The 26,156-nt window shown below is 40.1% G+C and overlaps 1 protein-coding gene across 2 annotated transcripts in view; it reads right to left on the minus strand.

Moving 5' to 3' along the window:
- SEMA3A (semaphorin 3A) overlaps positions 1–26,156 on the minus strand; it is a 446,406-nt gene that overhangs the window by 355,978 nt on the left and 64,272 nt on the right. The window contains exon 1 of one of the 2 annotated variants that reach the window (XM_075926288.1): positions 7,907–7,925. The exons of the other annotated variant lie outside the window; for it this stretch is intronic. The gene's annotated coding sequence lies outside the window, so the exon portion shown is untranslated. Of the gene's footprint in view, positions 1–7,906; positions 7,926–26,156 lie in introns of those variants that run through there. 2 annotated transcript variants of the gene reach the window in all.

Below are 26,156 nucleotides of genomic sequence, written 5' to 3' on the forward strand. Positions count from 1 at the left end.
CTTCTGTCTCCATTCTGTTTCTATGTCTCTGCTATCTATTAGCCTCATATGTAGCAAAGCATTTAATTCTGAAGTTCTCAATGAAATTTATTAATGTGTTCATCATATCAGCCACTCATCCAGATGCCCAACTGTCAAAAGCCAGAGACATTTGTTAAAAAGGCATAAACTAAACAATGGAATTCATGACTCCCGAGACCACTGTGCAAAACATCCAGTTTTACTATATTTAAGAGATCCAACACTTGACTTCTAATGCCCCATTCATAACTTTAGTTCCAATCATAGTTTCCATTGTTCTCTTACTCATAAATAAAGAGTTCCCCAGTATTTTGTTTAAGCCCTCCTTCCAAGATTCTTTGTAGAAGCCATTCATCTCTGTAATATTCAGAGTCTATTTAAATGGATTCTGAAATTCAAAGCATATCACATCTATTAATTGTCCTGTATCTATCACGGTAGTAATCTAGTTAATATTCTAGAAGACAATCAAACATGATATTACTTGTTGAATGCCTGGCGGCTGGTTAACCTTAATCAAACAGTGCTTATCCTTCTACCACTTATAGGATAGTTGTACAAATCTTTCATCATGGCATGCAATAAACGGAACACTCTACAGCATCTTATTTTGTAATTACCCTTATCCCATTAACATTATAAAGAAGCTATGACAGCTAGTCAACAAATATCCACATTGAAAACTAATTTGGAAATTAACAATAGAAACTAATGTATATGGCTGAAATTTTCAAAACTGCCTAAGAGCTTTGGAAATTCAATTCCCATTAATTGGGTGTTTAAATCTCTTGAAAGCCTTTGAAAATATAATCTTTTACATCAAGTAAAAGATGCTATTCACATACCTATTGAATAAGATATCTAATTAGATGGAACTTTACCAAATGAACTCCACTTCATAACTCACTCTTACTAAAAACAAGAGAAGAGGTGAGAAGACAGAAGGGAGAGATTAAAAGAGGGAGAGGAATCATATTCTCAGTTTCCTCAGGGAACACAGGAAGGAACTCAATCCAGTGGCTGCTTTTGCTTATGATTTCTTTGTACACATACTTAAATACTATGGTGATGGGTGAGGTATAAAATCTAAATAGATTTGTGGAGCAGTTATGATCCTCTCCCCAACCCCCAAAAAACAAGTCTGTAGAAATTACAAGCTGTGCACTAACAACTTGCAAACAAATAGAAAGTTCAACCCCAACAAATAAATTGTTCAAAATGAATAATTTAACCAGTAAGACCCAATAAATCACTAAATCAGACCCTCAGAGGTATCTTTTATTGAGCGCTTCCACATTTATATTGTTCTTGATTGTGTCGTCTTTCCTGCCATATGTTAAATTGCATAAAATAAAATTGTAACATTAAATCACATTCCTCTCCTTTCATGTGTCAGACAGTTACCTATTGGAAACATGTGTTACTCTGACACACTAACAGTTGCCCTCAAGCCCTACACTCCGGACACAATACTCTAAAAAAGAAAGCATATAAAAATGTCACCATGTCCCAGCCAAATATTATGTTTCATTAAAATGATATTATAAATATTTCAAATATAAAATAAGACTTTTAATGTTGTAATAACAACTCCACAGGAGTCCTTAGCATAGAAAGACATGCCAAAGGCCATTTGCAATGTGTCTCTTTCAATGTAAGATTGCGGCTGATTCCATGGTGAAGGATAGAGTATTTATCTTGGAGGATTTAACCCATAGATTTACTTTCCATTCACAGGCAGGCCAATTTTACTGTACAGTGTAAGCTAGCTATAGTATGAATTTACCATTTATATAAACAAATCTTTTTTGATTTATTCTGGGATAAGGAGAAGTATACAAAACAAAACTAACATTGTTTCACCTACAGCTTTAATAGTAATTTAATGGGAAGGTTTTCAACCATACTTTTTACTTCTGTTTATAATCTTTGGATCAAGCTTTTTGTAATCTTAAAAAAAATGTAACTAAGCAACAGGGAATGACAAGTCCTGTTTTGTGTTTTAAATTGCTTAGAACATGGCTTCTTTTCCCCACTGCTACTGTGCTTGTTCAACTTTGTTTTTACTCTTTAAAAAAAAAAGTATAGTTTCTCCTTCTAATTTTTGTTATTTATCAGTCAGTGGGACCAATCCTCGTTCTATTGGTGCTCCTATAATCTCATGCCCCAAACTTTTAAAAATCTGTCCCAGCATAAACTGGTCTCACTTTAAAAACTTCTGTGAGTCATTTGGAGATTCTCTCTTGTTTCGTTGTTTCTGTGTCAGGAATTTGGGACAGATCATCTTAGAATATTATAACAACATCTGTCATCTTACTACTAGAGGTAAAGATGAGGCCTTCATGGCATCATACTAGTTTATCACACATATCCCTCTACTGCAGAGTTGCTTTCATCTTCCTCTGAAGAATCTAATATTGGCCATTGTCAGAGACAGTGGACTAGATGGACCAAAGATCTGACCTAGTATGGTAATTTCTATGTTGTGCTTGATAGGCAATGAGAAAATATATGGCTTTTTCTGTTTGAATCGTTGAGATCTCCTCAATTGCCTCTCAAAATCATGACATTGCATTGAAATCTCTATTTATTGGGCTTTAAAATTTGATCCTGCTCATAAATTGAGAAGTAAAAACTTTTTTCTAACAGAATCAGCTGTTCATAATATATTGCCCAGGCTCTATGTTCAGTACCATTTTGGCTTTGGCAGCTGCCGTTCAACAGTAAATAGTAACATAGCACAACCATTTGGATGAAGAAGTGAAAAGTAATACTTGACATTGGGTACGTCTACACTACAGCGCTAGTTCGAACTAACTTAGTTCGAATTAGTTAATTCGAACTAAGCTAGTTCGAACTAACGCATCTAGAACTAAAAACTAGTTCGAACTAGCGTTTTGCTAGTTCGAACTAGTAAGTCCACATTGAGTGGACTCTGAACAGGGCTTAAGGATGGCCGGAAGCAGTGCCGGCAGGGCATCACAGGAGGACTTAGAGCGTGGAGATGCTGTCTCAGGCTAGCCGAGGGCTGTGCTTAAAGGGTCCCGACCCCCACCCCGGACACACAGTTCTAAGGGGTGCCCCTCTTGCAAAGAAGTTCTGGCTTGGAGTGCCCTGAGTGCCCACACTGGGCACATCACACCACTCGGCCATCAGCCCGGCTGCACTTGCCGCAGGCTGCCATCTGGGGAGAGGGGGCAATTGGGGGGCTGCAGGAGAGCTTCCACCCCCAGAAGCCCGCAGAGCCAGCCCAGTCCTCCCCATCGGGGGCACGTACCCCATTCCTCCCTCACCTCCTTCCACTTACCCTTCCTTAGCCCCCCTTCTTATTGATGTACAAAATAAAGATAACGTTTCTTCCAACATTGACTCTGTCTTTATTGAAAAAAAACTGGGGGAGACTGGGAAAAGGAGGTGGGAGAGGGGAAGAGAAAGGCTGGGAGAGGGGAGGGCAACTAACATGATCAGGGGTTGGGAACAGGTCCCAGATGAAGAGAGGCTACAGAGACTGGGACTGTTCAGCTTAGAAAAGAGGAGACGGAGGGGGGACAGGATAGAGGTCTCTAAAAGAAGGGGTTGGGTGGAGAGGGTGCATTCAGAAAAGTTCTTCCTGAGTTCCCATAAAGAAGGACTAGAGGACACCAAAGGAAAGGAATGGGTAGCAGGCTTCAAACTAGTAAGAGAAAGTTGTTCTTCTTGACAAAGCAAATAGTTAACCTGTGGAACTCCTTGCTGCAGGAGGCTGTGAAGGCTACAACTAGAACAGAGTTTAAAGGGAAGTGAGATCAAGTCATGGAGGTTGGGTCCATGGAGTGCTATTAGCCAGAGGGTAGGAGTGGTGTCCCTGCCCAAAGTTTGTGGAAGGCTGGAGAGGGATGGCACGAGACAAATGGCTTGGTCATTGTCTTCGGTCCATCCCCTCCAGGGTCCCTAGGGTTGGCCTCTGTCGGCAGACAGGCTACTGGGCTAGATGGACCTTTGGTCTGACCCAGTACGGCCATTGTAAGCTCAGGGCTCAGTGTCGGGGGTCTCAGTGGACCCCCTTGATTTTCATGCACACCTGGTCCTGGGTGGCCAGGCTGGCAGCTCTCCTGCCCTAGACGGCCACTTTCCTGTGCCTAGTGCGGAGATCATGGACAAGGTCCACGATGTCCGCACTAGCCCAGGAAGGTGCCCGCCTCTTGCGGTCCAGGGCAAGCTCCCGGGAGCCGCCAGCCTGGTCCCGGCAAGAGGGGGTGGGCTGGGGGGCATCGGGTGGGTGGCTCTGTGCCGTGCCAGGTGCAGGGTCTGCTAGCTGGGTGCTGGCAGGCTTGCACCTGGCACGGGCACCGTAGCCAGCCCGTGCCCCTTTAAGGGGTCCGGGGCCGGGAGGGGGGCATAGAGTTTCCCTGGTGTTGGCCAGAGTGGCCACCAGGGAAACCTGGGGAGGGCTAGCCTCCCACTAGTTCGAACTAAAGGGCTACACAGCCCTTAGTTCGAACTAGCTAGTTCGAACTAGGCGTTAGTCCTCGTAAAATGAGGTTTTCCTAGTTCGAACTAAGCGCTCCGCTAGTTCGATTCAAATTCGAACTAGCGGAGCGCTAGTGTAGCACCTATTAAAGTTAGTTCGAACTAACGTCCGTTAGTTCGAACTAACTTTGTAGTGTAGACATACCCATTTAGAGATAGTTCAGACAAGGCAAAATTACAATTAACACGCCAATTCTTTCCAAAAGTGCCATAGGTTCTTTATGACAAAAACAGTCAGTGGGGATTTATTTTGTTTGTTTGGTCTGAAAGACTGTGAAGTACTGAGGTTCAAAAGCTCTCTAATTAGGTTTTCAAAAGAGGGAGAAAATTTAGCTGCTATTTCTTAGGGCAAAAGTCCAACAAAGCAGCGGAGTCTAAGTGAAAGGGACTTTCATGTTCTTAAAAAAGACTTTTCTGTGATTTGGGGAGAGATGCTGGATATTATTTCATCAGTTCTAGGAAAATAGCTTGATAGCCTGAGAGCACTTAACTTTCCCTTCCAATATTTTTTCCTTTCTGCTACAATGCCTGAAAACGTGTGGGTTTTTTTTCAATTAAAAGTCAAATCAGAGTCTAACTTAACCTAGCAGTTAGAATATGGAAAGAAGCATTGGATGTATCCAATGTTTATTATTGCCTCAGGAAAAGTGTAATGATTCATTATTTTCTATTATCAAGCCTAGGAAGAAACACCTAAGGAAGGAACCAATCAGCTGCAAAATGCAAAAATGCCTTGAAGGCTTTGGGTTTTAAAAGAAGAAACCTATATCACGTATTTGCTCCATAAGAAACACAATGGCTGTGTCTACATTGGCACCCCTTTCCGGAAAAGGGATGCTAATGAGACCAGTCGGAATTGCAAATTCCACGGGGGATTTAAATATCCCCCACGGCATTTGCATGAACATGGCTGCCGCTTTTTTTCCGGCTCGGGGTTTTGCCGGAGAAAAGCACCAGTCTAGACGGGATCTTGCGGAAAATAAGCCCTTTTCCTGAAGATCCCTTATTCCTACTTTCAAGAATAAGGGATCTTCCGGAAAAGGGCTTATTTTCCACAAGATCCCGTCTAGACTGGCGCTTTTCTCCGGCAAAACCCCGAGCCGGAAAAAAGCGGCAGCCATGTTCATGCAAATGCCGCGGGGGATATTTAAATACCCCGCAGAATTTGCAATTCCGACTGGTCTCATTAGCATCCCTTTTCCGGAAAGGGGTGCCAATGTAGACACAGCCAATGAGACAGTGGGATGGAGTGCTCAGTCCAAGCCAGAATCCAAAATGAGTCACAGGTGCTAATTCAGAACAGGGATTAGAGGATTGGAGGTAGCAATCCCCTCTGAAAGGATATCTGTTAACTGACCTATATAGTGCATGGAGACATTGCCCATACTCCTGGCTCAACTTCTAACCCAATAGATGAGCTCCAAAGCTTATCTACTAGATGTAGAGAATGAAAGGAGCCCTTTCAGGCAGGTTTTTGCTGCTCTACCACTTTTGCAATCATCCTACAGATCTACTTTGGGGGTGTTAGTGAATGAACCCTAGCTTGTATTTCTTCTTATTCATACACAACCAAAGTGTGCAATACTTAGCTACACTGAAGACTTCCTTACTAGAAAAGTAGTTTCACACAATTTCATAGATGCTACTAGGTCAATCAGGCACTAATCACTGAGTAAGGTGGTATAGTCTAGCTGTAAGTATAGAAAATGTTACCCTAGGTGAGATGAGCATGTTCAATTTTCAGTGCACAAATACCTAAATGTAAATTAAAACAAGAGAAATGGCTCATTTATAGTATATTCCCCAGTTACTACCATGACATCACAAATATAGAGTGTTACTATGAAACTGGGGTCACAGGGCTTAACAATATAGTAATAAATATGCACAGATATATGGTGCTGTACTTGTTTTATGGGCATAGTTCAATATAGTGTAGTGCTCCTGAACCATTTGGAAATGGAAGCCATGAACTATTACTTTAATGAAGATGCATTAAAGCAGCAGAGCCAGAGGTCATAATCCCTCTCTGAGTGTGATATCTTCCTATCTGTAACCTTATCTACACATAAGACTTATACTGCATTATCTCTCCCAATATAGTTAAAGCAGCTAATACACCCCACTTTCTTCAGTGTGGATATTTTATTAAAGTGCTTATATGACTAAACCTTATTCCAGTACAGATAAGGGAATAAGATATGGTAGTATAAGAAAATTTATATAAGTATATTTTACCCAATCTAGGGATTGTACCAGGATTGGCAAAATAAACTGTGAGATAACCCAAATAATTACACTGGTATATAATATGTGAGCAGATCGGAGCTATATTCTAGGGGACCAGTTAGTCTTCAGCATTCACTTCTTCTTTTCTGATGCCCCAGAAGGTCAAGACTATATTTGTCTCATAATGATTTCACCCATTCCTCCTTCTTTTTGATTGCATTCGTGCCATCTCATTAAGCATATGCATTCTCTACTGCCCTAAACACTAATACTGTGATGTTGCCTTTGACCCTGAATTTCCTCTCACACTACAGCATAAAGCAACGTCCATACCCACTTATTCAACTGTAAATAATTTTTAAATAGGAAAAAACCTTGAAATGTACTTTCTAATTATAAGTAGTGATTTACCGGAAGCCAACTAAATGACCATAAATTGGATTTGTTGAAGTAAAAGCAAGTCATAGTGGAAATAAAGACATATGCAGCATGTATTTTAATGAGAAAAAGATGCAATTTAAAGTTCATAAGGTTTTGGCTTTTTTGCTCTCTATGTCTTGAAACTGCTATCAAACACACAGCAAGAGAAGACTGCTGAGATAAAATCTACATTCTAGCCAACTATCTTTAGCTTATGTTAACTTTAAAATATGATTTGATCTTTAGTTGATTGCTAATAACATCAGTTCATGATTCTAGTAAAATAACTACTTGAGTTTTTCCATAAATACAACTTGATTTATCTTAAGGCTTAATTTAATAAAAAAAAATTAGACACATGCAATTCATCTCTTGCTAGACATATCTTGGATATCAAGTTATTTTTAAATTCCAGCATTGCATAAAAAGTCATTTGACAGTTGCTAAGAAAAGGATCAGATCCTGTAAACCTTGCATGTTCAGAATTCCTGCTAATAATACTTACCACTTAGATGCAAAAAATGCAAACAAGTGTATTAAAATGTATGAATTATTATCTTCATTTTAAACAAAGGGAAACATTAGCACACAGTAATTTTCAAACATGGACTCTGATTTTGAGTGTCCAACTCCTTTTACTTCTTAAGCAGAAAACCCAAATTTGAGGCACACCATATCAGTACAAGTTTTTGCAAATGTTTTGCCAATTAGATTTTTGTATACATACATATATATGGATTTCTTCTTGCACGTATGAAACTGTCTTTCTGAGGTTCATTGTAATCCTCCAAACTCATCTATCCAAATCAACAGACGGGCATATTATTGGCACTAGGAAATAAGCATAAAGCAAATGGCACAGATGTGTATGCTCAGCATAGTGAAAAATCTGGGTATACATAAACATTCCAGAATTCATGCAAAGCTAAATAGCCATGGGTTTCTTGGACATGGGAGTTGAGCCTTTAGAACTGTTTTCCTGCATGCACGTGACTAATCTGCTCCTCATGTGAAATGCAGGGAAGATGAAAATATGTTGCTTATTGCACAGTAAGCTCTCATTACTAGGTTGATCATAAAAATCCAAATGTTAGTAGAGCTTACATGTGTAGGCCCCTTACCTGAGGACCCTCCAAACCCTATCAGAAGTATTCAGATTATATAGGTCTTTTTATGTGATATGCTTGCTTTGATGGGCTATCATAACATAGTGGTAGGTATGCTTTGGGACAAGACTAAATCTCCTAGGACAGAGGCTGCTGTAGTACACACATACACAGCAGAAATCATTTTTTGGGCAGGGAGCTAGAGAAAAAAGTTGCTTTTTCTTCTGTGGCCTTGGCCAAAGAAAATCTGTGATGGAGCCCATTTGTTGAGTTGCTGGGGTTGAGTACACGACCAGAGTTAAGACTACAGTACAGCTGACAACTTGTTAGTTCTTAGCCACAACTCATGGACATCTCTCCAGCTGGATAGTGAGAATGGAGACCGGAGAGTATCACTTATGCAAGAGAGCTGAATTCTGCTTACAGATGACTGAGGGAAGAGTGAGTTGTCCCTGAGCTATGCTCTCTGGGTTGCAAAGTCAGAGTTAAGACTTGATGTGGCCCTATGAAGTCTAAGAATTAAAAGTATGGTCAGTATCAGGAGCTATTGCTCTTTAATATAGCTACTGATATTGCCAGATAGAACTATGCAGCCTATGATGGTCATAATACAAAATTGTCTCCTTTCTTCAATGATATAGTGCCAACGGCTTTCTTAAATTCAAGTGTTACATTCAACAGTAGGAGCAAAGTTTAGATAAAGGATCAAAATAGCATAGTGCATACAATACTATTTAACCTCATTCAGTGTTATGCTTCAGTACAAGTTAAGTTGAAGGTCTTTCCTCTTGAGTTACAAAAAAAAAAAAAAGAACAGAACCAATGTACACTACTTTAGGAAGCCAATGAGCTTGTGGGACACCATTAATTTTTCATGTCAATTTTGCGTAACAAAGTCTACACCTCTCTCCTCTTTGGAGAGAGCAAAGATGTCTAAGACCTGACATGGGGCTATGAAGACTCATGGAACATGGCTGCTGTATCACTGGTACATGACTCCATGTGTGCACAGTCACCGGGAACTGGAACTGCAACAGGTCCCACTTGGCTAAGGGGGAGCATTTCAACATGGAGACAATACCCAGTGAAGTTACACAGGGCACACAAGTAAAGAATCAGGAGAATCCAGCTGAGCAGCAAAGCAGTACGGAGCAATAGTAAGAGGTCTGCCAGAAGTGGAAGTGTTGATATGAAATGAGAATGCAACCTTCTCACAGGAAAACTCATCCTGAATGTAACTAAACCAACTTTCCAAATGGATTAATTAGGGACCATTGAGATATCATTTGTGTGTGGATGCATGGCAGTTTGTCTGGAAAAAAAGCCTCAAGTGAGTCCCAAAACAAGTTCCAAGGCTAGACAGGCCCTTGGAGAATGTCTCTCTCAATCTATTTTCCCCTTTATTAAGGAATCTGAGATTTCTTAGAGAAATAAACAAAAAACAAATCCTCCTTGTGTGTCTCTGACCCTCCATTGCCACATTGCTCAATTATGTTTGTTACAATGTTAGAGTGTGGAATATTCCTTCTTCCTCACTTTTTTCCAGTGAGTCAGCCAGGCTATCTTGGAGAATATCCTTGTTGTGTTTGAATTAGATTCACTCAGCCTTTCAGGAGTCTCAATTTATTTTGAAAGCCCCCCAGAAATGTGTTAGTTATAAAAGAGCCCAGAATGCCATTTTTAAGAGTCATAATTATTTGGATGTGACCCACTTGTAACATACAGAAGAAATCTGGAAACGTAAGTATCTTTGCAAGTTACATAAAAATCACATTGACATACTTGATGCAGTCAATGAATATATGGATATCAGATTGATCAGACTACTGCAAGCCCCATTCAAATGGTTTTCAGTGCTTTTACATAGCGGTCCAGTGATTTAAGAAGTATTGGCATATTAGAGCAGTGCATAGACTGACAATCTATGTAACCACTTCCACCGGTACTGAGTGAAAGGCAAAAAGAGAGTGTCCTTTATTGTTGTTTGACTCGGTAATTATATTTAAATACCATCAAATCCCAAACCAATGAAATGAACATTCATGTTTTACTGAGCTTTTAGCCACCTGGCTTTCAAGATATATTGCCCTTGTTCTGATATCCTGTGCTACAACACAGGTTTCCCAAAAAGAGCTTAATCAAAACAAGCCTAAATACATATAGGTGCCACATAACACTCATGGATCAAGAGTATATGTGAGGAATTCTCGATTGAGTTCTAAGTGGAGCACAGGATCTGGTTTGAGAGGTGGATGGAGTGGAACTGCCTGGAAATTATGACCACAATGCTATTAATTTTATCATCCTTCTGGGGCCGGTATGGACATTCCTACGTGACAGCTCAAGTGCAGATACATTCTAACTTCCAAAAGCTACTTTTTACTGGTTTTAAGGGAGATTAGGAACAAAATGTATTCATAGGAACAGTCACAGTAAGCATCTAACATTAGCCTTAGATAAGAGTCTTGCAATACTGAATTGGTTTACCTAGCTATCTGCCCAGATGGGCCTATGTAGATTGTAACCACTTTGGGACAGAGAATTTATGTTTGTTTTATGTTTGTACAGCACCTAGCACATTGGGGCCCTGGACCATAACTGGGGCTCCTAGGCACTATGATGATATGAATAATGACAATAACAAGCCACGGTATTTATTCAGGGACAAGTCCTGTCTCTTATAAGTTTGTACAGCGCCTAGCACAACAAGCTTCAGTCTCAATTAAGACCCTGTCTGTAATGCGATACAAATGACTCATTAGTAATATAAATTTAAATAATAATAATAGAAATAAGTAATACAACAGTAATGATAATAATAAGCATGTCAGACACACTAGAAACAAAAGACTAAAAATGAGAAGCCTTGTTCCAATTGTCCAAACAAGAAGCATAATGATAATCACAGAAACCACAATATTTTATTTCAATTTACTCGGGTGAATGAGACCACAAACCCACGGCAATTTTTGCCAGACAACCAAATCTGAAGTCTCAACTGCCTGTGAACCACTGAACAGAAGTTCCTTCTCACCAAGCTATGAGGTACTTAAAATCAGAGGGCTGTTTTGCTCTAAGTGATTTTCCCAAGATCCCAATTTACATTACATACAATTATGCAAAGTATGCAAAAGAGAACTTTGTCTCCTGACTCTCAGTCTGGCTCCCCATACACTGGATCCTATCTGACTGCCATGTCTGACTTTTAAGAATGGGCACCCATTTTTTACTTGTGTAAGTAATTAGTGACACAATTAAACCCTGTGAAACTAGTTGAGGAAGGAGAGTTACGCACATACATAAAGGTAATTTGGTTTGGACATTTGCTTGTTTGTTTTGCAGTAACCATAGTATTTGAACTTTGCTCCTATATACTATAGCAACAGATTTTTTGTCTAGTTCTTCAGTCCATAAGCACCTAAAGCTCCTGGGGTATGTCTGCAGTGCACGCTTATTTTAAAATAAGCTATTCAGAAAAATACTCCAAAATAGCTTACTTTGAAATAGCACGTTTACACTACAGGGAAACCTCAAAATTAGTCAAAGGCAGGCTTTCCTAATGTGGATGCACTACCTCGATTTAGAGCCCGAGGAGGCACTGGGGAGTAATTAGTTTGAATGGCCCTGGGGAGGAGCTATTTCGAAATAGCAGCAGCAGAGCGTCCACAATACAGCTATTTTGAAATAACATTTCAGAATATGTGTTATTCCTCATGGAATGAGGTTTACAGAAATCAAAATTATTTCAAAATAATGGAATGGCAGTGTAGACACTTGGGCTGTGTCTACATTGGCACCCCTTTCCGGAAAAGGGATGCTAATGTAGACTTCGGAATTGCAAATTCCGCGGGGGATTTAAATATCCCCCGCGGCATTTGCATTTACATGGCTGCCGCTTTTTTCCGGCTTGGGGATAAGCCGGAGAAAAGCGCCAATCTAGACGTGATTCTCCAGAAAATAAGCCCTTTTCCAGAGGATCTCTTATTCCTACTTGAATGAATAAGGAATTGAAAATAGGAATAAGAGATCCTCCGGAAAAGGGCTTATTTTCCGGAGAATCACGTCTAGACTGGCGCTTTTCTCCGGCTTATCCCCAAGCCGGAAAAAAGCGGCAGCCATGTAAATGCAAATGCCGCGGGGGTATTTTAATCCCCCGCGGAATTTGCAATTCCGAAGTCTACATTAGCATCCCTTTTCCGGAAAGGGGTGCCAATGTAGACACAGCCTTGCATTGTTATTTTGGAATAATGGCCGTTATTCTGAAATAATATTGCGGTGTAGATGCACCCCCGGTGACCTCCAAAGGAGGTTTTTGATATGCCAAGTCTGAACCTTTGGAGTTTATTGGCAAAACTGACAGACATCAACAAAAGTTCTAGCATGAGTAAACTTAAACAGAAACATCTGGAGCTTATGACTACATTTCCATCATAAAATATTGGGCCAGATCTTCAGCTGGCATAATTAAATATAACTCAGTTGATCTATGCCAATAACACCAGCAGTAGGTCTGGCCTCATCTTCCCAATAAATAAATTTGAATGTATTCAAATTCTACAGACAAAAATAGTACTTCTCCTTTTCAATTAAATCCCCCAAATGGTCAAGTTAGTCAATTTTGCTGCTTTTGGCCTTAGTATAGCTCAAAACTTCAGGCTGCTGGTTTGAGACATGGATTAGTGCATTGCACAAGGACATGCTGGAAACAGAAAGGAAACATTGCCTGGATGATTTCAGCCTTCACATGTGGTATAGTTTTATTCAACAAAAAGATTTTTTTTCTTTTTGTTCCACAGTCTGGTGATTTTATGGTGTATTTGGGACATGTCTATTTTGAAAATATTGTTTTATTTAATTTTTGATAAGGTGCCCAAACGCCTTGGGGATTAGAAGCCAAAAAAATGATCATTATATATATTTTTAGCACATGCATTTTGGACTTCATCCTGCAAACATATGCTTAACTTAACTCACATGAGATGTTCCACTGAAAACTGTGGGATTGCTCGCAACTTAAAGTTAAACATGTGCGCAAATGTTTGCTGGTCTTAGGCCACAGTGTGTCAACACAGACCAGAAACATGTGAATTTTATGTGTAAGGGAGGGGCAGTTAGTTCAGTGTCACTATGGAGAACACAGAAAGAACCCAAGGAAAGCTTACCTCTAAATCTATGATAAATAATTTTCATTCTAAATCCCATAAATACATATTTATTGTTCATGAAGCTTCATAAAGTCCATTCAGACAGTACAGAGTATGCCCTACACTCCTTTGATGCAATTCTGGCCCCAGTGATCAGTTTACCATTGACTTCAATGAGGCTAGGATTTCAATTCTTACATTTTATTTTGGGATCTAAGAGGCTGGAAATGAACAGAACCTTTGTCCCAAGGAGCTTTTAATCTTTGGATAAGGTAGATGGTACAAAACAGACCCAGAATACCCTGGCTGACCAGATGAAATGTAAACCCAAAACAGAAGATTCTTTTAGGCAATTATACTTCTTAGATGACTTTTCACTGACATGTATCTAGGAAGAAATCTGTTTTAAGGATGATGTAATTGAGAAGAGGGTTACCATTTATAATGCAAAAACTGATGAAGCATAAGAGGCAACAGAAGAGAGAACATGAAATCAGTCCTGGAACAATGTTATGAAGGGAGAGCTTGGGATGGATGCTTGATTGGAGCATGGAGACCAGGTAGCAAAAGGGAGAGATTTTTTTTTTTTTTTTTTAAAAAGGCTTTTGGTTGAGTCTTGAGGAAAAGGACAAGATGCTTGACATTGACTCAGGAGTTAAAGGGAAGCCAGTGAAGAATCTTGGCAGCAAAAAAGCTACCTTATCTGTAATAATGTGGATGGATGGTGGGGAGGGAGGCAAGATGCAGGATGGCCAGAAAAGGGGAAGTGAAAGAAGAACAAGGTATGGACTTCGATAATAGGAAGAGGCCTGGAGAACAACATGGCAAATTTAATGGACTGGTAGATTTTTAAGGCCAGAACTGACAAACATTAGCATTGTAGTCTGACCCCCTGCATAACATAGGTCACAGAACCTCAATAATTTGTGCATAAAATCCATAACTTGTGTTTGAGACAGAACATGATGTTTAATTACCCAATCTTCATTTGAAGACTTCAAATAATAAAGAACCCAGCATATCACTACATAAATAATTACAATTGCTAATTACCATCAATTAAAAATTTGTTTCTCTCTAGTGTGAATTTGTCTAGTTCCATTTTCTAACCAGCAGCTCTTTCGTGCTTTTTCCTACTAGATTAAAGAACTCCCTATGATTTTAACAGTGTAGTAAAAATATCATATGCCCAGAAAAAACAGCATGGGTAGAAGAGGGAGGAAAAGAATGATGCGTAATGGTAAAAGTAGTAGGTTTGGCCAGAAAGATGGGGAGGGAAAGGTTTGAGGGAAAATATGTGAATGTCAGTATTGCAGAATAAATTCTCATCACTGGAGAAACATAGTAAAAGAAATCATATTTTTGCCAGCTGCATGAAAAGCAAAACATATGGCTCTCTCTCTCTCTCTTTTTGTATATCAACTGGCAGGTTTTGGAAGATGGAAAGTGCCTATCATTTCACTGAAAGACCCAATTCCTTTTGTAATAATATTAATTTGTCAGCATGGAAACAAATGTTTTCAAACTGTTGAAAATAGTTCCAATGAAAATCAAAGCCAGGAATAATTTTGAAATTGAAAAACAAATAGGACATTTTTCTATAATTAAAATTTACTTTGCTTTGCACAAAACTTTGCAGAATACCAAGGCTTTTATGTGTGAAGGAAAAAGCAGTAGTCTTTCTTGCCTGACCTTCTTTGGCACGTAAGAGACATCTACACAGATCTTTGGTGCATTAAGCCTGGCAAATTATGACTTTTCTGGGCCTGGAGTAAAATCCTACTCTATTGCAAGCCAATGGTCAAACACCAGAATCCTGCAGTATTGGAACCTAGATTCAAGGGATCTTAGAACAAATATTCCCTTAATAAACCAAATTCTGGTCCCAGTGACAAAACTTCCATGGATTTTTATAGTGTTTTGACTTTTAATTGTATCAAGCATGATTGCATTATGAGTACTTTTCCACTCCCATCCCAATTTTGTTTTCTGTGCTTTTCATTTCACCTTGAATGCTTAGATAGTAAGCCCTTCTGGAAATCACTTGTGCAGGGACACCCTTCACACACACACAATGCAACTTCAAACCCTCTTTGTAATCTCTAGATGCTGCTGAATAACAAATAAGTAACCATTTTTAAAATGTGTAAAACTGATCATAAAACTGTCTTCAGTGGAAGCCAGGCAGTAAGTAGTTAGACCTAATATTCTTAATACTAAAAAGTGTCAGACAATACTGCTAAAACACCTTTCATCCACATATAACAAAGCACTTTGAAAAAACTACTGAAAGCAAGCGATACAGGGAAGCATCATGCTCAGTTTAGTGCTGGATAAACTCAGGATTAGAGCTACAATTAGCTGACTTGCCCATTAGCAGACTGCCAATCAGTTGCTTAGCCAAGAAGAGAACCAACAAGTCCTGACTCACATCACTTAGTCACTCCGTTCCTGTATAAGCAATGATGTCATGTGTCTATTGATTGGTATGACCATTGGGTACATTTTTGTCCTAACATTACATATGATCAAAGTCACTTGAGAAAGCACTTTGGACAAGAAGGATCTATATGAGTCAAGTATTGTTATTCTCACTAAAGACATTTTATCTCAGAAAAGGCAGAGTACCATGTTAGATTTTGGTATTAACAGGATTTGTGCATCTGAATCAAGGGGTGTGTACGTACATGCACTCACACATGCTACAGTGTCTAGGCAGAAAGAAATACAGGTAGAATTTTATTCTTAAATCTGAATTTCTTGGTTGATGCATTTTTTTCTTTTCTTGCAGTTTATTTCCCAGTCTTGATATTAGTTAAACATAGTTTTTCTGTTATGTGTGAAACAACTATTCAAAACTATGACAATAGCTTATAAATAATTGCCAGTGTGATGATAGTTGACCACCCAAGTTTAGCCCATCATGTCTTAAAATTGATCTCAGAGTGATGACAGTAACAATCTTGATTAGAAACTGGAGAAAATAAATGATAATTAGTAATTATTCTCCAAAAGATACTGTTAAGAGGGAAGATTTATTAGAGAATAAAATTAATGAACTAACCAATTAAAATCATAAAAGTAAAATTAGGTCTCAGTTCAGGAAGGCACGTAAACAAGTATCTAATAACCTTAAGTAAATGAAATGTCCTATTGAAATGCCAGGAATAAATGGAAGTCAATGGAATTAAATTGAAGTCAGTAGGACTATTCACATGCTTAGGTAGTCAGGGCCATATTTTATAGGAAAGATTTATATACATAGAGAAAACTTCAGTTATATATTGGAGTCCTTACTCAATGAATTTAGTGGTAGGCTCCACTGAGATCAAGTTACGTAGAAGTTTCATAAGTGTCTCGAAATTTGTCCCACCATAAATGATAACTTAGTCAATCTAATCTAATTGAGCTGTCAGCACCATGCTATGTGAAGATGTTTCTCCAAAGACTTTCAAAGAGGAATAAAACCCTCTTTGTATATTGAAACACTCTACCATAGTTATAAAATCAGACAAGCATTGTATGTACCACAACATTCTCCATGCATGTACCAGCTAATGAAGGGTGACAACAGAAAGTTCTTCTAATTAGCCAATAACTAAAAGCACTCTAAATTAGTCAATAACTATCTTGTCATACACCATATAAAATACAAATTCCTATCAATGTGCTATCTAAATATCAAATCTGCAGATGATTCTTATATCCGATGTAGAATTACCATTGAAATCAACCGGATTTCTATACCCACAGCATCCCACTTAACACTATGAAAAAGATCCTCTGCACTTAGAAAACCAATAATTAATATAAAATAATCAACATAGTGACAATTATCTGATTGTACTGGATTGAGCTAATGGAGCCAAGAAAAATACAGGTAAGACCTATTGTCATAATATGTTAAAACAACAACTCAGTGGATTCCAGTACAAGGATTACTGGTTCCCAATGGTATTTACCTATTCTATGATTGTAGATCATCCAAACACCGATTAAGAACCTTTCCCAGATGGAAGAAGTGTGTCATGGTGTCCTTTAGAAGAAAATTACCTCTCTGATTAGGAAAATAAGCTAGCCAACTTCTGAAGTGGAAACCTTTAAATAAAACTAGGCAAAATCAGGGTTTTGATGGGAGTGCTTTGGAATGAGTTTTACAGTGTGCATGGGAAAGGGCTACAAATGATATAATAAGTATCCGAATGGATACTCCTTAGAATGTCAGGATTCACACAAATGTCTACTGAAGATGAGCTGAGTTTCTATGCTCACAGACAGAATCAAGGCATTGAGTGCCCGATCAGTTGACAGACCAAACGAAAGGGGCATAGGGGTTCACAGTGTCCCCAGATGCTTTTGATTAAAAGAAGATCAAGCATGGGAACCAGGCTGAGACTGCTAAAAGAAAATTCTCCATTAAAAGCAGGTTAGTACTGAAAGCACAACTGTTCTACAGAATTTTCTTTGATGGTTTCAAGATCTTCTCCTGGGGTGCATGATATAAAGGATGACTGAGGCGTTCAGGTCAGAGACTAAAGGTGATTTCAAGATGATAAGTGCCTTATGAATAAAACAGAGATGAAGAGAGATGGAGATATATCCATTCAGGGAAATATCTGTGTGATGAATCAGATAATTATGTTATGGTGTGTTTTGTAAATACTTTTGGGAGTGAGTGTACAGTAGCTATAAGCAAAATCATGCTTAGAGTATAACAAGATGGTTTTATAGTTATTCTTTCTGAGGCCATGTCTACAATAGTAAACTATTTTGAAATTACTAAATTTTACTTAAGAACTCTCAGTTTAACAAATTCGAACTAGCGTGTCTCGCTACGGGGAAGCATCAAAATTAGTCTGAGGCAGGCCCCATTAATGCAGACTTGCTATTTCAGACTTAAAGCCTCAGGAATCACTATGGGGAAATGAAGGGGCCTCCCAGAGGCCAATAATTGTGAATTAGCGGTACCAGAGCATCCACACAAATGTTATTTTGAAATTATTATTTCAGAATTGGCATTACTCTTTGTGAAAAGCAGGAGTACCAAGTTCAAATTCTGTGGCCCGTTATTTTGAAATAATAGGCTTGGTAGTGTGGATATACCACTTATAAATTTAAACTTGGAGGAGGGAGGATTATTTCTCAGTAAGATCCTAGTATAGACCAGGGCTCAGTGTGCAAATAGATAATAAAAGAAGAAACTGAATTTGGGACAGTAGCCAATATGTGATGAGTTGATTGTAACTCCAGCATAAAAAACATGGGTTTCCGGTCAAGGCTAGAAATGCAGAAAACACATTCTGGCTTAGTAGAATGACAACTGGTGAATAGGGAGTTAGTGACACTGGAGTTATAATGTCTAGAGGTTAAAATCAGAGAAAAGTATTTGTGGATAAATATATTCTTAGGAATAGTGGAACTCTTCCTTTTTTTCTTTCTTTTTCTCAAGAGAAACTTCAGTTCACCATTACTGAGATTTTTTTCCCCATTGTTTCTACTATTTATCCCTACACCACAACCACTATGAGTACTCTTGGGATACGTCTAGACTACATGCCTCTGTCGCCAGAGGCATGTAGATTAGGCTACCAGACATAGGAAAATGAAGCGGTGATTTAAATAATCGCCGCTTCATTTAAATTTACATGGCTGCCGCACTGAGCCGACAAACAGCTGATCAGCTGTTTGTCGGCTCAGCGCGATAGTCTGGACGCGCGGGTGTCGACATCAAAGGTATTTGTCGACCACCCAGGTAAACCTTCTTCCCCATCCACGCACACCTTTTTCCAAAAGAGTTATTTCAGAAAAAGGCTTTTTCCTTGTAGAAAGAGGTTTACTGCTGTCAGAAAAACCCCTGCGTTCTTCCGACTTTCTGTTGAAAGAGTGCAATTGTAGTGTGGATGTAAGTGTACTTTTTCTGGAAAAACAGCCATTTTTCCAGAAAAAATCTTCAGTGTTGACATACCCTAACTCCCCACACGCAGTTAAAAATGACAGCACTCTTAAACACTGACCTTATTTGGGGAAATTAATTCTTGTCTTCCTTTTGGGTAAATTGCATAAACTAAGATTTTTTAGTGTAGGAGACATTTCAGAAAAGAATACACTAAGGCTATGTCTAGACTGCAGGCTTCTTTTGAAAGAGGCTCTTTCGAAAGCATCTTTCGAAAGAGCCTCTTTCAAAAGATCGCGTCTAGACTGCAGGCGGATCATTCGAAAGAGAAATCCACTTTTTCGAAAGAGAGCACCCAGCGAGTCTGGATGCTCTCTTTCGAAGACGGCCTCTTTACATTGAAGAACGCCTTCTTTCGAAAGAGGAACTTTCGAAAGAAGGTGTTCTTCCTCGTAAATTGAGGTTTACCACCATCGAAAGAAAAGCCGCGTTCTTTTGAAATAATTTCGAAAGAACGCGGCTTGAGTCTGGACGCAGGGGAAGTTTTTTCGGGAAAAGGCTACTTTTCCCGAAAAAACCCCTGAGTCTGGACACGGCCTTAGGGTGTGTCTAGACTACAGGGTTTTTTTCAAAAAAAATTCCCCTGCATCTAGACTGCTGCCGCGTTCTTTCAAAAGTAAATGGAAAGAACAGGGCAGTTTTTTCAACCGTGGAAAACTTTGTTACAAGGAAAAACGCCTTTTTTCAAAAGCGTTCTTTCGAAAAAAGGTGCTATGTAATGCAAACTGTGTGTTTTCGAAAGAGAACATTCAGACTGCCTGAGTGCTCTTTTGAAAAAGCGGCTTGCTTTTTCAAAAGTACTGGTTGTAGTCTAGACATAGCCTGAGACTATGTCTACAATGCATAGCTATTCTGTGTCTTAAGAGCAAGCCAGCTATATCAAAATATAACGGGCTTGCTATTCCGACATCCCTGTAAACCTCATTACACAAGGGTTAAGGGACATTTTGGAATAGTGCTTTATTTTGAAATTTGCCACTAGGTAGACAGTGCCAAAATTTGAAATAAGCTTTTTCTAAATTACCTTGAAATAAGCTATGCAATTTGCACTACGTACATTGTGTAGCTTATTTCGAGGTAAGAGTGCTGTGTAGATGCATCCTTAGAAACAAAAACTGCCAGTAAATGGATCACTTGAATTTTTCTTGAAAGGTAAGTTAGACACAAAGGTTAGGTTGAGGGGTTGAATTTTCTTTTCTTTTCTTTTCTTTTCTTTTCTTTTCTTTTCTTTTCTTTTCTTTTCTTTTCTTTTCTTTTCTTTTCTTTTCTTTTCAGTAACATAGATTAAAATGCCATATGACAATGTGAGAGTAACATAGCAGTCAAGAGAAATATATTAACAATTGAGGATTTGGGCTGGCTTTGAATATTTCAGTGGCACAGCAACATGGTAAGTAAAACCAATGTCTAGTTAGGAGCAGCAATTGTTTACACATGTATCAGAAAGAGGAGGTTTGGTATTATATATAAGGTACATGGTGAACATTTGGCCAGAACTGTGGAAAAAGGAACGTTGTTTAAAAAAAAGTTCTGCTTTTAGATTTGTTTCCAGAACTTTTAATTGTGGTCTCTGAGGATAAATAGGCAACAGGATTGTCAAACCATTTTCTGAGTTTATGATTTAGACATTGCTGAGATAATTAACTAGACTGCTGCAGACCCAAAGCTGGTGGTGAGATGCAGTGGTTTTTGCTGTTGTCTTCTCAAACATAGCTCTCATGGCCAGCCATGGGCCTAGGTTAATTAACAATAAACTATTGTTTCTCCCGGTTTTCAGTTTACTCTAACTTTAACAGAATTGCTTTGTCAAGCCCCACATCCTTTCTGCAAGTTTGACTGCCATGAAGGTGGCTAAGTGATGCAAGGATTTATATTTGGAATCCCAGTAAAACCCCAATGGAACCAAAGCTAGAGATTTAATAAGTCTAACACTTGTTTGTTTAACATTTTCTAATATATCATATGTAATTATGTTTAGTGGTTGGCTGCCCTCTAAGCTATCTGTCACCACTGTGAGACTCCACTAGTCAATAATCTGAACACAAAATAGAAGAGTCTTTTTGGTCCATGTCTGTTCCTTGAATTTTTAGGTGTCTGGTCAGACTGGATTTGCCCAGGGGCCAGACAAAGATGAACATATGAAAATAGATCTCAGACATATTGTTATTTAATTTAGGAAGTGACTGTGGGAGTGGGAAATTTAACAATAGTTATTTATTCCAGTGCTACCACGTATGAGCTTTCTTTTCTCCTCTATAGAGTTTGAGTAATTGTGGCAAGCATAGCCAATGTTTTTTGTTAGAGAGATGGCCCTGGGTTGCAAAGTTCATTATGGAGCCAAACATTCCCAAAGGCGAGGAGTATTTAGTGCTGTTGATTTGTTTCAACCCTTAACAGAGATTGGGCCAGCCACAAAGGCTGTATAAAAACCCAGTACCAAACTGCACTGACAGATGTATATAGATAGGTACCTTCATGGTTATAATAAATCTCCATTTTTAGGAAATACTGGTATTCTTCACTAACTTCACCATTCAGTAGCAGTTCTTTTTTTTGGGGGGGGAGGGAGGAATTCATTTCAATCCTCCATTGAGACACCCATTTGTTACTAAGTGACATAAGTGGATAGGAAGCTTCCACAATGAAGTAACAGTTGCATCAGAACTTACTGGCTTTTCTTTGCAAAATGTGTGGGCATGAAGATAGCTTTGAAATGATCGCATTTAGCTCAGTGCACTCAAATTACACAACCAGGTTTCAGTGGGCATCATAATCGGATATAAAAAATTGAAGCAAGATGGATAAATGACCTATGATGCCCCTCGCTTCAGAAAAGGGTTGGGGAGTTGCATGATGGCTGTATCCATCTCACAAAGAAGAGAGGGAGGTGGAGCAACCCCACCAGATGCCAATGCGGTAGTCTAGGTGCTGCTTTCATGCCTGTCTAATTTTCAGCTTTTGTTGAAAGAGAAGATATCTGAGGCCTTTCGGACCATCTTCAAACTCTCAGAACTTCTAGCTCTGCCATAGCCATGAATGCCAAATACGACAGCTGCAGAAACCTCAGCTGTAAAAGTTATATTAAGTAGACCAGAATGTTACATATGGGTTAGTTTTAAGACTCCATGGCTACATCTACACTACAATGGGTTTGGACACTCTGCGATTGATCCACCAGCAGTTGATTTAGTAGGTCTAGTGAAAACCTGCTAAATGGACCACAGATTACTATGCAGTCAACCTCTGTGCTCTACCGTCTTAAGAGAGGAGTATGGTAAGTTGATGGGACAGTTTCTCCCATTAACCCCTCTCCCCCCTCACACACACACACACACACCAACACACATACATACAGAGTAGACCATGCAGTAACTCAGCTATTCACATAGCTGGAATTGCATACCTTAGGTCAACTTTCTGCAGTAGTGTAGACACAGGCTAAGTAGCCACATTGACTTCAATGGGACTATATATAGGAGTATAGTTAAGCACATTACTAAGTATTTGCAGGATTGGGGCCTAAGTTTGTATGTGCAAATGCCAGTTTCTCTTTTTGTGCTGTCATGATTCCTTCCATATAGATACAGCAAGGTCTAAACTACTTTAAACAAGTATCTAGTCTTGGACAGTGGCCATAAAGTAGATACTTTAGAGCAGGGGTTCCCAAACTTTTTGACACGGGGACCAGTAAACCCATTCATGAGCTTTTGGAGGACTGGTAATAGTCATTTGCATGTTTGCATATTCATTAAGCAAATGATTAATATTTAAAAAAGTTGTTTCTGGTCCTCCCAAAGCCCCCAGTGCCAGACTTAGCAAAGCTTTTGATACAGTCACCCACAATATTCTTGCCAGCAAGTTAATGGAATATGGATTGGATAAATGGACTGTAAGATGGATAGAAAGCTGGCTAGATCAGGGTTTCCCAAACTTTTTACTTTAGTTGGAACCCGTTTTTTTTTTTCAGTACTGTTTTTTGCAGCACAAACTTATAAACTCATATAAAATAAGAATTAAAAATTAATAAATTTTCAGTGTTTCACCCAGTTGCATCCTCCGCCCAGCCTGGGCCAGGGTTTGGGGGACCCGGCGCCACATGGGCACTCCAGGAGGCGGGAGCAGGAGCAGATTGGGAGCAGGGTATCTGGCTAGGAGGGAGGGTGAAAGGAGGGGTAGGGTTGCCAGGTGCATGAGTGTGTCTACCAGCCAGGCAGTTCACAACTACTCGAGGGAGAGTATGTGGGGGGGCAGTGGGGCAAAATGGAATCCCTGGGGCAGGACTCACTCGTGTGCCCGGGTCTGCATGTGCCCCGGTCAGTCCCGGTCCCCCCCCCCCCCCAGTCTCCCCCGTCCAGCCCTGCTTCCAGCAGCTAGTTCTCCTGTCCTCCTCCTCCCGATCTCCCCCATCCAGCCCACCCCCCACCCTTTCCCCTGGCCAGCCTGCTGCCTCTGTCCAGCACTCCTTCCACAGGGTGGTTCTCCAGTCCTCCTCCTCCCAATCTCCCCCAGACAGCCCCCCCCCACACACTCCCCATTCAGCCCTGCTTCCGCCGCCCACACACCCGGATCTCCCCAGGAAAGCCCCGTTGCTCCTAACCCTGCTTCCGCTGCCCGCCCGCCCGCCCGGATCTCAGCCAGACCGCCCCACTACCGCAACCCTGCTTCTGCCGGCCGCCCACCCACCAGCTCCAAACTCTGCGGGACAGCCCTGCTGCCCCAACCCTGCTTCCTGGTAGCCAGTTTCCCCCCGCCGCCCCTGCACACACATACCTCCTCCCAGCCCGCCGCACTCTGCTCCCCTCCCGGCAGCCACGCTGAAGCCCGGTATTTTTTTCCCGCGGCCCGGCACCAAACCGCGGCCCACAGTTTGGGAAACACTGCTTTAAAGGAATATGAATGAAAGCCTGTAGTGAACAATTATGCAATAACCTGCCCATAGGAAAGTTCCATCCTTACCTCTAGCTTGGCTATCTTGTGATCTAAAGCAAGAGGGTTTGCACATAAGGCTATGACTATGTCTATGAGGTCATTGAAATCACAGAATCTGCAACCAGAATGGGGCTGGAGCTGTCAGCCAAAGGAGGCCCCAGAGCTCTCATCTGCCACAGGCAACAGGGCCCCACCATAGTTCCCAGCCTCAAAGCTCCAAGACACAGTAGTTGCCCTGGGCATCTCCCAGCTGTTCAAAGACAATGCCATGGCGGTGGGTCTTCTGAGCTGGTGATGGATCCTGCTGTTCTTAGCCACCAGCCTGAAGCCCCGAGTCACTGTGGGGTACCTCCACAGCTCCCGCTCACCACCCTGAGCCACAGATCCTTAGCTTCCATGAGTTTTTGTTTATTGCTCATGACCCTGTCTGTTAATTTTTCCTAAAAATAACAGTGGCAAAAGCATTGCCTTACTTACACCCCTCAAGAAAGTAATAACTAACTAAATAAATTAAGAATCTAATATAGCCAATGTTGTTCTTATTAATGTACGTATGAAAGCTTTTATTACCCATATAGAAGTCCAGTTCATGGGAAAGTTACAGAAATGTTTGTTAGTCTTTAACGTGCCACATGACTTTTCATTGTTTTTTGCAGATACTGCTAGCCCCCTGATACTTCAGAGGGGTAGTTGAGTTAGTCTGTAACAGGAAAAACTTAAAAAACAATTAATAGCCTGGTAGTACTTTAAAGATTAACAACATATGTAGATGGGATTATGAGCTTTCGTGGGCACAGCCCACTTGTCAGAAATGTTTGTAAATAACATACATCGTTATGGCCATTTATCTACTTTTTAATTTGTCCCTCTGAAGTTAGTACCCATACAGTAATACACACAGTGATAATCTGGGTGCTGTATTTCTGCCCTGGTTGTAAGTATTAACAATTTAGAAGCTATTTAAATGAACAAAGGATGTATTTGAGGAAGTGGTTGCGTGCTGGGAGGGGCGGGGATATCACCAATTACCATTTGCCCTTTCGGCTGGAAGAAAGGCACAGTTCTCAGCTTCTAGCATGCATGAGGTAGATAATATTGCAAAGCAAGATGGTAGGAAAAAAGGCTTAACTGTACCCTGATCAAAGAGTAAAGCTGGCAAGCACACCCCATTTGGGCAACAAATGGACTTCAAAGATCTGGCGGGATTTCATTTTTATTATCTGTCTTGTGTGGCATTTTCCAATTAAGAACAATTTGTATTAAATGAAGTAAGAGAGAGCATTCACAGCATGAATCGAGCCATTGCTAAAAATCATAAATTGGATTAGCTTGGCATCTAGTTCTTGGCAATTTTGAATCAAATGCTTGGACTGTAAATAAGGGAAATAATTGAGGGATGGGATTGAGTTCGTGCTTCATATTTCCAAAAAAAAAAAAAAAAAAAACAATTCCATGTGCTCTGTATCAGCATCGTGTGGGCAAGAAAGGGAATTCAGTGGATGTGTGTGTTATTTGATTTTTTTCCCCCTATGAATACATTTCACTCCAGTGCAGAGGTGAATCAAACCTGAAATGAGGCCTATGTATCGGTTAAGTCCCTTGGACCAAATTCTTGCCCCGTTCCCTGAGATCGCAAGACTTCTCTGCACCCTGGCACAACAAACCACTGTCATTCCAGAGTGCCTGGGAAGGAAGCATGTTATCAGGAGCCTGCCTCAGAGCTGCTCCCATGCTGTGCACCATGGGAATCAGCTCTGCAGGATTTCCTGATATGAATACTCAGAGCAGCTCCTTAGGGAGAGCTGAGATTGATAATTCCGCAGGATTCTCTGATCTACCTTACAC

Source organism: Pelodiscus sinensis, chromosome 1 (assembly GCF_049634645.1).
Source record: "Pelodiscus sinensis isolate JC-2024 chromosome 1, ASM4963464v1, whole genome shotgun sequence".
Classification (NCBI taxonomy): domain Eukaryota; kingdom Metazoa; phylum Chordata; order Testudines; family Trionychidae; genus Pelodiscus; species Pelodiscus sinensis.